At 39.8% G+C, this 12,477-nt stretch overlaps 1 long non-coding RNA gene across 1 annotated transcript in view; it reads left to right on the plus strand.

Moving 5' to 3' along the window:
* LOC119265038 overlaps positions 1-12,477 on the plus strand; it is a 91,804-nt gene that overhangs the window by 61,905 nt on the left and 17,422 nt on the right. The window contains exon 2 of the long non-coding RNA XR_005131365.1: positions 10,176-10,444. This is a non-coding gene — a long non-coding RNA (uncharacterized LOC119265038). The remainder of the gene's footprint in view (positions 1-10,175; positions 10,445-12,477) is intronic.

Here is a 12,477-nt window from a genome sequence, read left to right on the forward strand (position 1 = left end):
TTCAGTGGTACTAGCTTCCTGCAGTGCACATCTATTTTTCAAAGATTTTTGATTACTTGGTTCACAGGTCAGCCGTATGATGGATGACTTCCCAGATTTTGCTGCTGCATTGATGAGGTGTGTGGACGAGGACTCTGTTAACCTTTCCAGGTGCCAGTATTGAAATACTGAAATCGGTATACTGGAGTGTATTTTATTAGTTCAGTCTTAGAAGTTGGTCACATTTTCTAGTTTTCTACTTCCGTTGTTGTTTAGATCTGGACTCTGGGGGTGCCAGTCCATGCTGAGAACTCCAGCAACTAATTCGTTTTGCCAAATTTAAATATTTCCCAGTGTATTTCTCCATGTGCCACTAAGTTGTTGTGGTGCTGATCCTAATCCTATCACCTTAAAAGAAAGCTTACAGTACTTTGTTAAATTTGTACCGACTTGGGTCGGCTGTGCAGTGTATTATTTTACAATCCAGTGTCAGCTAATTTATACTGATGACTTAAAACCCCAGAATGTATGCAGAGTCAGTGTTGGTTTGGGCCGTAGAGGCCTGTAGATGCCTTCATGTGCCCATGGGTGGATTTGCATGTCATGGCGGCTTCTTCAATGAAGAGACTGGATAAGTCAGCCTGTTTCATGCTTTTGTCAGATGATTAACCTACATGCAAAGCTAACAATGGAATGATGTGACTCTCACTTCATCAGCTGCTCTTCTCAATTCACTGCCTACTTAACTTGCAAATTCCCCTGAACTGTAACCCAGCGTCTTATGGCCGTTGATTCTACACGTCCCTGTAGGTGCTCTGTCATCAGAGGTGTGTGTGTGTGTGTGTGTGTGTGTGTGTGGCAGCCTGATGGAGAGGCACTCCGCACATCATAATTGTATGAGGAAATGCACTGGATCTTTTTAAGGTCCACTTCCTCTGACTAGTGATGCTCTTTCCACCCATCGCCTCATTTTTCACCATTTGAAGACTCGAGCAAGAGGGACATCAGCATGTTACATAACGCCTGGCTGATGAGACTGAACAAGAGCAATCCAACTACTGTGAACAGTGCTTTTACACCACCGCAGTGCTAGAGGAAAAAAAAAAGACATAGATTTTTGACACAATCGTAGTGAACAGGTGCCAAAAAACAATTTTTCCTCGCCACTTCACTTTTTTTTTTTTCCTTCAACACTTTGACTTATTTTAAGTAGTGGCAGTGTCGAGGAGGTTGAGCTGTTTTCAGTTATAATTGCAATTAAGGGCCTGTTCACAGCAGATTCTGGCAGCGTTTAACCTCGGAAAGACTTCAGCACCAATAATCACCATTTTAGGAGCTAATATCTCTAATGTAAGCTCACACTGCGCTGAACTGCGCTGTGAACACTTCACTTCATTAGTGCAACTCAGCTCTCTGCTGCTCTCTTAATAAGGCCGGCATGTGGGTCGGAGGCTCATAGGTGACAGATTAATAGTTGTTAGCACTTATCATGTTTGATCTACATGGTAAACCTGTCACAAGTAGTTATTACCATGTCTGTGACTGTGTGGATCGCCTCATAGGGAACCCGGATGTATTTTGATGGTGTAATTGTGAGTACCAAATTGGTCACTTCATGTGGCATAAAAATAGTATCCAAGTTATTAGCTGTAATGCAAATGAAAAGCAGTCCAAGGCAAGGATCTTTTTTTTTTTTCTTTTGCTTTAAAGGTTTAGTTTGTTTTTCCTAGTTGCACTGCACGTAGTTCATAGATCACATTCTAAAGAGGCGTATAAATATTAACAATAGCCCACTCTCACAGCTGATTAACAATTAATTGTTTTGCTAAAAAAAATAATTAATGAAAAATTAGGCATTGACCTCATGTTTTTGATTAATTAGACCCCCCCACACCCCCTTACATTTATGCTAATGTAGCGACCAAGTAATTAAAATAATAGAAAAGTTGTTAAGTGATCTCAGATGGACTTGCTTATGTGGTTTCTGACACTGTATGAAAACCGTTATCTTAAAAAAAAAGAAAAAAAAAGGTTTTCTAGCAGACTTTGAGTAACAAACGTGTCTGGCCTGCTCAACTGTGTTTGGAATAAGGAGAAAATTGCTGAACTATTCCTTTAAAATAAATAGGAGCCATTGCAGGTTCCTTTCCTGTTCATTAATAGATCCTTTTTTTTTTTTTTTTTACACTTGTCTTGCTACATTTTTGTTAAGGGGAGCATTTTGTAAATACCTTTTAAATACCTACATAAACTTTTCCTTCACAATTTGATTGTGTTCCAATTAATATCTAATCATCTCTCTTAATTGACATTAAGGGACGATGGAGTTCTGGAGAATGTTCCAGACTGAATGTTAAGACAGACCAGAAGTCTTCAGCTGGAGCAGGTTTGGTGGGTGTGTGCTCGTGCGCTGCTTGTTAATCTGACTCTTGCAGATGAGGGACTGGGTAATTGCTATATATTGCTCTTTGTTTCAAGGACCTTTGATGATCCCAGAGCCATGGCTTTATCAGAAGACAAAGTAATTAGAGGGGAAAATGAAGGGTGGAGAGGTGGGGCTGGAGCTGGTGGGGGGTGCTGGAGGTCTTGTCTACTGATTAGCAGACTTTAGTTCTCAACCTCGCACTGCAAATTCACAAGCAGCTTGTTTGACGCTGCTTGACGACAGACATGCGAAAATAGTGTTAGCTGTTGAGGTATTATTATTTCCTTATTATTATCTACTTCTAAGACTGCTTTAAGTGAGCATATAAATAGTTTTTGATGTTTTTCTATGGTTTGAATGTAATTGTTTTGTGGAAAGGAAAGTCATCTTTTTTATACAGGTTTTTACAGTTAATTTGTCAAAAATAAGAGAAGAAACCCACCACGACAATAACAGTGAACTCTTCTAGCACCCATGTGGGATTCTAATGTTATGTTAGTGCTAAATAACAATTCATTTGTTATTTATGTTCTAGATTTATGTTCTAGATTTAATCTAAATTTAATCGTGATGCTTGTAAGTCATTCCATTTTCATTTGAAGCTTGTAGTAACAAATAGTAACACATTTATTTTAGACCTTTTTGCAGTGACTTCTTCAGTAAAGAGCAGTATAGAGTTTTACATCTCCAACAACTCACTGGGACCTGATTAGACTAGTGTATTCAGTCATTGACTGACTTTCAGAATATTTACAGTAACTTTTTTTTTTTTTTCTTCAGTTTAGTCCCACCCCTGGGCTGGGCAACATGATGATATGTTATCATTCTTGCCATAAATTGTCATAAGATGCTTTTCTGAGCATAATCACGGTATCACCGGTATTTGGGGGGCAGTCGTGGGCTGGAGGTTAGGGAGCTGGCCCTGTGACCGGAAGGTTGCCGGTTCGATCCCCAGGGCCGACAGTCCATGATAGGGCTGCCCACCGCTCCGGGCAAGTGTGCTCACTGCCCCCTAATGTGTGTGTGTTCACTAGTGTGTATGTGGTGTTTGACTTCACGGATGGGTTAAATGCGGAGGTGGAATTTCCCCGGTTGTGGGATCAAAAAAGTATCACTTAATCACTTACTTATTTATTTAAAAAGCACTGACTAACTACATAGTTCATTACAAAGTAAGTATAATTAGGCCTGTTTAATTGGTTATAGTGCAGTGCAGTTTATAAAGTATTATGAAAATCATTGTAGTTGTGGGTTTATTATTATTATTATTATTATTATTATTATTATTATTACTACTACTACTACTACTACAGTACTTTATGTGGCACTGCAGGTTATAATTTGTGTGTTAAAACTTATTGAATCTCAGAGGAACTAAATATCAAGATGAATATTGTGTACTGTGAAAACATCTTGAAGTATATGTATTTTTCACGGAAGTCATAAGCCATCTCTGAAGGCCTAGACAGCCCTAAGATGGTCCTTTGTGTCGTAATGTAAATTGAATGTATAGTGAAAAACTAACAACGGAGTTAAGTGTCTGTTTCAACTGAAAAAATAAAGCAAAAAAAGTGGAAAAAGAGCAATATATATAATTAGATTGAAATTGTAAACTTTTTGTAGAAGTTCCTGCTCATGCTGCCCAGTGGGAGGGTTTTGCTGTGCGGAGGATTGGGTGTAGGCCGAGCTGAAACTGACCCAGGGTGTCTCAGCCCAGAGGATGTGTCTCATTTTCTAGGGGTTTTCCCAAACAGACCGAGAGAGAGGATGGCAGGAAGTAGTGGACAGATCCAATGAAGCTCAGCCTGAGTGTGTATGGCATAGCTCACCTTGAGTTAATCTTACTGTCAAACTAAGCTATAGCCACTGTTTATATAATTCAGTCAATCAACTCTGTTATATTTAGTTACTACATGCTTTTTTGATTGAATTTCATTTGCTTTGTGATTAGTGGTGTCAGTAACCTACTAGTCCACTAGAGGTGAGTTAGAGTCAAGAGGAGGCCTAAACACATCGAACCAGAGTACTACTAAGTCTTGGTGCTGACCCTTACTCGAAGACCGAGATCAGATTAATTCGATTTTTGTCTGAATATTAAAATAAAAAGAAGAAATGGATATGGCCTAAAATATTATTTTTTAGTTTTATTCCAGCTTTTCATTGTCACTTTCGAAAGCAAATAATGGGGAGATTTTCTGTCTCTTCTTTAAAACTCATTCAGAATCCCCACTTAGTCATCTGAATATAAACCAAACTACATGCATCCATTTGTATTGTTATTTTGTAAACAATCTGCCCTCAGGGGATGTTTTAATTGTGGAGCATATTTGTGGATTTACTTTATATCAGTTGGGTGCTTTTTGGTCTGTTCCATCTTATTAAATTTCAGAAAACCTAAATATTATAATCACATCCTGAATATGAAAGTGTAATGCTCGCTGTTTCGTCCGCCCTTAGTTACAAAGTCATTCCGACTTTTCAAATAGAAACACCTTCTTCAGTTGTATTTGAGAAAGGGCCTTTGTTTGAATGATGTCATGCTGACCTATGTCACCCATCTCCCCAAGTGCTGCTAATGTCCTCTGAGGACCTAATAGTGGAGAGTGACCTAACCATTAACAACTGTAACTGTTGTACAAGTTCAGATTGTTCTGTGCTCAATGACAAATTTGTTTATGGATCCGGATGCTAAATCCTATTTGTGAGTTACTGTGCAGTATCCACAGGGGAACGTTGACCTTTTTCCAGCACAAATAATGAATAGAAGTATTGAGTTTATGGCTTTAGTAATTAATTCTAAAATAAATAAATAAATAAAAACATGGGCGAAATGTTATATCAGGCAAAAAGTGGAAGTTGGGGGGAATTTGATAGATGAAGCACCCTGATAATGCTTGGTCTCCTGCTGTGTTTGTGTGTGTTTGTGTGTTGGCGTATCTGAAAACGGCTCCAGATTAGAACCATTTCAGGGTAGATTGTGAACAATTATGAGAGCCGCGCTGTTGGGACTCGCTGCTGCTCTCGAGGGAGCACAGAGCCCGTGGGAGGGTGTGTAGGTGTGTCTGTGTGTGTCTGTGTGTGTCTGTGTGTGTCTGTGTGTGTCTGTGTGTGTGTGTGTGTGTGTGTGTGTGTGTGTGTGTTCACTTCCAGGCTACAACTACTCACATACACTTGAAATGGACAGGGCTGGGTGTTAAACTGTGACTTTATATAGATTTCAAACTAAGCATGCAACAGATAGAAATGTTTATGTGAATAAGAAATACATAGGAAGACAGAACCAAGTTGGTCATTATATTAATTTTTCTTGTTTTGTCTCTTATATTTATATACGTCTTATTTTTTAAGGGAAGATATTGTATGTAAAAGTTTCAAAAAACATATTATGAAATCTCCATTCCAATCCATCTATATATGGAAATTAAGTTGCAAAACCAGACTCTCTCTCTCTCTCTCTATATATATATATATATATATATATATATATACACACACACACACACACACACACACACACATACATATACATATATGTTTACATATATCTGCTTATATGGCCTGCTTGGCTTGTTCATGCTGAAGTTTTAAGGAATGCAATGCTGTACGAACAAAACTTCTACTTTTTTGTTAACATAATATGAAACCAACAGCTGTCCTGTGTTTAAATCCTCTGATGAATGGATCAGTGCAAAAGGTCCAAAAACACTTTTGGACGAATGGGAGAAAAAAAAACTCCCGCTTTAATTCTGAGGGATAGAAGAGGTTAAAAAACAATACAGTATAATTTGAATACTCTCAAATTATACTCTTGTTCATGCATTAGACCCTGGAATTCAGTTGTGGATTCCTGACAATAAAAGTGTAAATATTACTGTTTTTAAGGTGGTTATTGACGGTGCGTGTTCAGGTACTCGTCCAGGTAGAGCAACAAATATTTGAAGTCTGTAAAATGCTATTTGGGCTGGCTCAAGAAAATGCTCATGTAAAATTGGGTTGTTCCATACAACCATGCAAACTTTATAAGTGGACACCAGGGGGGAAATAATAAGTACATAAAATACAAGAAAAATGTACGACGTGGGTCATCTAAAGGAGAAGTTATGTAGACCAAATTAGCATTAGGTGATCTTGTGTATTATTGTACAAAGTACAAAAGAACAGTGGTGCAGGTTTCCGTCAGAGGAAGGGTGAATGAGGATGCTGCTGGTATTTATTTATTTGTTTTCCCAACATTAGCCGAGTATTAGCATTTGTAAACATGCCAGATGACTGCTGTATTTGTTAAATTGATGACTGGTTTGATTAGCTTTAAGTAAGTCTCTGTAGATCTATACCCCGGCTCCGTGGATTTGATTGACGGCTGTGTCCTTGTCTAAGCCTCGCTGATGAGATTTCCAGAAGTTTCTCCTGGCTCGTGCTGATTTCACAGAGGTATGTGATTTGCTAAAGCTCTCTCGGGACCAATTTAAGCGCAAAACGATTGGGGAGAAAGTGGGGGGAAAAGCAGCAAAGTTTTGAAAAGTTTTGTTTTGTTCCGGTCCACTTGCTCAACATACTGTTGTACTTGAGGGACGGGGGTAAGAAGGGCCGCTGCTGTTTTCTGAGGGGTGATCAGCAGCAAGGCTGTAGATAAATGTGAGAAATGTGACAGCTCATGATGAATGCAGGGCGATTGTTCGTTGCTAATGGAGCAGAAATGGTGTGATGTGGTAAAAAACTCAATGCTCGGACAATTACGCAGGCCCTGGTCACAGTCAACTTCAATTTACACTGAAATATGTCGACTATTTAAAATCAGCATTCCACACGGGTGAGGTACTAGCTGATGAGGTGCTTTTTTTTTTTTTTTTTTTTTTTCTCCCCCCTTCTTTCTTTCTTTAATAGTCTTATTCATTACACACAGATGGTTTCAATCTATTGACATAAGGAGGAAATAAAAAGGGGCTAAAAGACCCATAGTTTCACTTGTATAAACTCGATGCATTTGTGCATTGACCACCTGCATATTTTTCCCCCAACCTCATTAGCCCGATACTTTTAGTCCCTCACTCTATCAATGCCACACTGTGTACCGTGTAATTTGAGCGAACACAGGATAATAAAATTATATGAAATGAAATTACATACATGAGGAGGGGGGGAAAAAAACATGGGATGAACTTTCTGTGACCGTTACCTCTTCCTGACTGTGGATTTATGAGTATGTGCGGAACAGGGGACAGAGAGAGAGAGAGAGAGAGAGAGAGAGAGGGGGACTCCATCTTGACTAAAGGGGAGATGTTAGCAGGCGGCTCCTGTTGAGACTTTTCCTGCTTTACTGTCTTCAAAGCGGTGCAAATTTGGACTTTCATAATTAGCCGACACATCTTCCAGCTCGTCAGCTGCGGCGGCTCCCGCGGGAACACTCGTCTACCGTGGGCCGGCTCCCTCCATCTGACGCGCTTTCGCTCCGGGTGCCATGCCACTCCCCCGCGCAGCGGCCGCGCCTGTCGCATGCCATCACGCCTTGGCACACACTCTTTCCTCAAACCCTTAAAACTGCTCAGGAACACTGGCACACACCATCTTTATTAGGCCCTTTTAGGCATGCTGGCCCACAGCAGCTTGCTGGCCAGACCAGGAATACCATGTTCCATCCCTAAGTGTGGACGTTCTGCTTGACTGATGGAAATGATCTGTTTTCATTCAAAGCTACTCAATCAGTAGTCTCTGATTTGGCAGATAGAAGCTTCTCTTTTAATGTGATGATCAATGCTGTGGTCACATTTATTTGAATATGTAAAGAACACAATCTAACAAAGTGAAACTTGGCAGATTTTTAATTTTGCTTGTTGTGACCCAAATAAACGTTACAGGATACAGAAAATACATTTAATATTTTCCATAAAGAAAAATATTTCACACTCCAGTGGCCTTATATTATTATTCTAATTATACAAATCAATGATGTGTATCTAAGTTCTGTTTTGAATTGCAGTGCATCTAACAATAAAAGCAGCATTGTGCTTCTTTAATATAGTGATAGAAAACATTATGCCACAGAGAGTGCTCCAATTCCACATGTTGATACATTTTACTGTGGCCATTGTAGATATGCCTTTGCTACAACTGCTTATGGGCAGATTTTTATGAGTTAAAAAGGACATAAGCAATGTCTTTCTGTGTATTGTGTTAGATATAACACGAATAAATACCAATTTTGCATAACACATTCCCAGCATTACCAGAATTGGGGCTGCACAATGTGGAAGAAATAACATGTTGCTGTTATACATAACGTTATAATCCCAACAGGTAGCAATATAAGTTAAAAATAATAGAAATGCCATAAATCCTTGATATGATGTGGTTAAATATTGGCCTGCATTGTTTTTACCATAATTTTTTATGTCCCTTGGAGCACATCAATGCCTTAATTCATCTAAACACCCACAGAAACTCCTCTTTAAGTCAGCCAGGATGTTCACAGCTGTTTTCACTATCTGTGTAGTCTACAGTCATCATCACTCATGGGGGATCATGAACTAAAATGTTCACTGCCACACACTTTATTAGACAAAAATAAAGAGCATTAAAAGCTGTTAATTCACAGGCTAGCAAACTCTTACTCAACCGTCAAAAACAGCAACACTTCTTAGAGAAGAATCCCTGGCTGCATTGTAAACAACAGGCTTGTTAGAGACAAATTAGAATGGCTTGTTTACTTGTAGTAGGCTGCACTCTTCCAGATAAACATCTTAATGAACATTTTATTATGTTCGAAATAACATAACAGTGGTATTCATAATTTAATGATGTGAACTATTACTTACGTGAAAGAGAAGTGTTGAACGTTGTTTAATATGAAACCTGAGGTGATGGTTTTGCAAGAGTTTAGTGTCAAGAAAACTATTAAATAGTAATAATTCGTTTTTTGTTAATTCTAGTGACATCGACACGTAAACAGTATCTGACCTGAACGGCCTAATTAAAGCATCCTTATCCCTGATCATATCTTCCTCATGTATTACTACAAAGTTGCATGCCAGCATCACTGTGGCTTGTACAACACCTGCTTAGCATGATTCCAATGTAAAATAGCTTGAGCAGCACAAACTCGATGAACAGTGGATTTGTATTCATATGCTGTTTCACTGGAAGGTAACTTTGTGTGATCTGTGCTGTGCAAGGCCTCAAAAAAAAAAAAAAAAATCTAAAAAGGCCCTTAAGCTGTGGTGGGCCTGCACTAGGCTGGCTGAGTGTGGCATAACAGTGGAGATCAATACCGCACTAGAATGATAGACAGTGATTTGTGTTTAAACCCGTTGTGATGGGTTTGTTTAATTCCGCAGCCGAGGAATGAGAACAGGATATATATGAGCTGGGAAGCTATCTAGACATTTTTTATGGCTTCTACTATCACAGTGACAAAAAGGCATACTTCATACCTCACCATACAGTTGATGTGTATGACATCTGGTTTTCACTGAAGCCGCCTGGAAAAATACCTTGGGAAATATGATGTCCAATATGGGGACTGGAGCTAATCTAAGCCACTGGTACACAAATCATCTCTCTCTCTCATTCTCTCTCTCCTCTCTCTCTCATTCTCTCTCTCCTCTCTCTCTCTCCTCCTCTCTCTCCTCCTCTCTCTCCTCTCTCTCTCCTCTCTCTCTCTCCTCTCTCTCTCCCTCTCCTCTCTCTACTCTCTCTCTATCTCTCTCTCTCTCTCTCTCTCTCTCTCTCTCTCTCTCTCTCTCTCTCTCTCTCTCTCTCTCTCTCTCTTGCACAGAAGAGCAGCCCTGCGCAGACCTCCAGACCTGCAGTACAATTGTAAACAAATCATGGTATTAATGGGGATCGAAATGAGCCATCCATCTGAGGCGGTCTGTCGGCCTGCTCCTGACAGCAGCATGATGCCTGCACGGCCCTTAAAGAGCCATCCAGAAAGCCCGGGCAAATGGTGCCACTGCTCACGTTTGCACACCATTAAATACATGCACGTAGCTGTGTCAGACAGCCTGACGCTCCAGGTGTGCTCTACACTATAGTTCCTGACAGGTGAGTGAGAGACTCCCATTATTACTGTGTTGTTTGATAGAAGAAAACAAATAGCATATTGCCAAACACATTATTAAACTCTGATGCATGACGGGTGGGGGTGGGGGGGATGGGTGTGGAGGGCAGCGTGGTTGTCACTTTAAATTGGGGAACCAAGCACATAATATGGATTTGCACAAATTTCGGAAACAGTTACTTTTAAATGACATGAACAATTACAGTTAATAGTAACACATGCAGTGATTCAGCCGGGCCTTACTCATATATTGACTGGAGATAGAAACTGTAAAGTTAACGATCTTCTTCTCTCTGCCCATTTCAGTCAAAAGTGGCGCGATTAGGTGGAAGGTATAATTCAATTAAGATATAACGGCAGCTCGTGTGCTTGATAAGCAGAGCTTTGTTGATTAGCGCGCTCTGAACTTTGGCCATTTCCTCTCTATCTTTAAGAAATGATTGACATAATGAATAGGAGGCTACATATTCCCTAATTTCCTTGATATTTAATGATGCCTCTCTTGTCGTTCCAGACTTTTTTTCCCCTGTTCTTCTTCTTTACTCTATACCAAACTGGCAGTCTTGCAATAAGAGGAAGGATTTCGACAACAGATTGCTCAGAGCTTTGCACTGATTTGTTTATCTTGGCAAAGAAAATGCATCCAAAGTTTTTTTTTTTTTTTCTTTCTTTTTTCTTCCCCCTCCCCCCCTTTTTTTTGGGAGGGAAGCTTCCTCCACTGTGCCAGGGAATCCCAAGAGCCTCCCTCCGCTCTCAGCTTATTGGGTATTCAAATTACAGTCTGATGCACACAATAGCACATCATTATATGATTGACGCATTTGGGAAGCCTTTGTTTTCATACAAACAAATAAACATACACTCACACGCGTACACGCGCAAAGTACAAATGAGCGCGTCAGAAATGGATGACAACAAACCGTCATCGGGATAGAAGTAGGCCAGCTAAATGGCAGCACACCCCCTTTAAAAAGAATAACGTTACAGATGGCGATGAGTTCGCGTTTGCGGGAAAGTTAAAAGGTCTGTGATCCGATCATGATGACCCCACCCGAAGTGTACACAGATGATTGGTGGAAAAGGAAAGAAGTGTTCCAGAAAACATCACATTACACATCTGTGTGGATAAAATGAAATCGTGGAGGTTTGTCATTAAAATTCTCATCAGATGCCTCAACATATTCAAGAAGGCCAAGGAGGAGGCTGTCCGTAGCTGTTCCACTGATTGGTTGCAGGGGAGATTGCTCAATTTTCATACCTTGAGTTATTCCACATTACCGTCCAGATGGTATTTATCAAGCTATGTAAATTAACAGACTCAAGCTGATTACATGTCAAAAATAAGTAGTTAAACCTTGAAGGCATTTATTTTGTATGTACGTTAATGGCTGCCTCTTCTTTTTCCTGCAGGCGAGGTTCCTTGTTGAAATTCGTGTTTGATAAATTCCCTGGCTTTCAGGGTAATTTAGCCATCTCGAGTGCTGTTGATCCTTTGAGTTTTTTTTTTTTTCTTCATCCTTTTTTGAACCTTGGGGAGTTCAGCGTCACATTTGCATACCCAAGTTCAAATATATACTCAGGGTGATTGGTTTAAACATTAAGTTGTTGATCTTGCCACGGATAGATTTGTCAGGATGTCCTCCTCTATTTCGTTCTTAAACTATGTGGTTAATCCTTAAATACCGCTCTCAAACACATCTTTACTAAATTCATTGATTGAGTTAGTCAAACTTACATTCTGCCCTTATTTCACAGTCAGGGCATGGAATAAATATTCATCGATCCATTTATTTTCCATAAGGGAGGATAACACCCTGGGAGACTTGCTACATATCAATTGGAATAGGAGAGTGTGGGTGAGTGGTGGTCACTGAGCGAGCTGTCAGGATAATAAGGCCAGACAGAGTGCTATTGGCTCTTAATCCAGCCAGATAACACTGGCCGCGAATTCAAACCTGGCAAAAAGAAATTGGAGCAGACAAATACAAGTGTCATGCTAAACCAAATACACTTAGTG

The sequence above is a fragment of the Pygocentrus nattereri genome, chromosome 13 (genome assembly GCF_015220715.1).
Source record: "Pygocentrus nattereri isolate fPygNat1 chromosome 13, fPygNat1.pri, whole genome shotgun sequence".
NCBI lineage: Eukaryota > Metazoa > Chordata > Actinopteri > Characiformes > Serrasalmidae > Pygocentrus > Pygocentrus nattereri.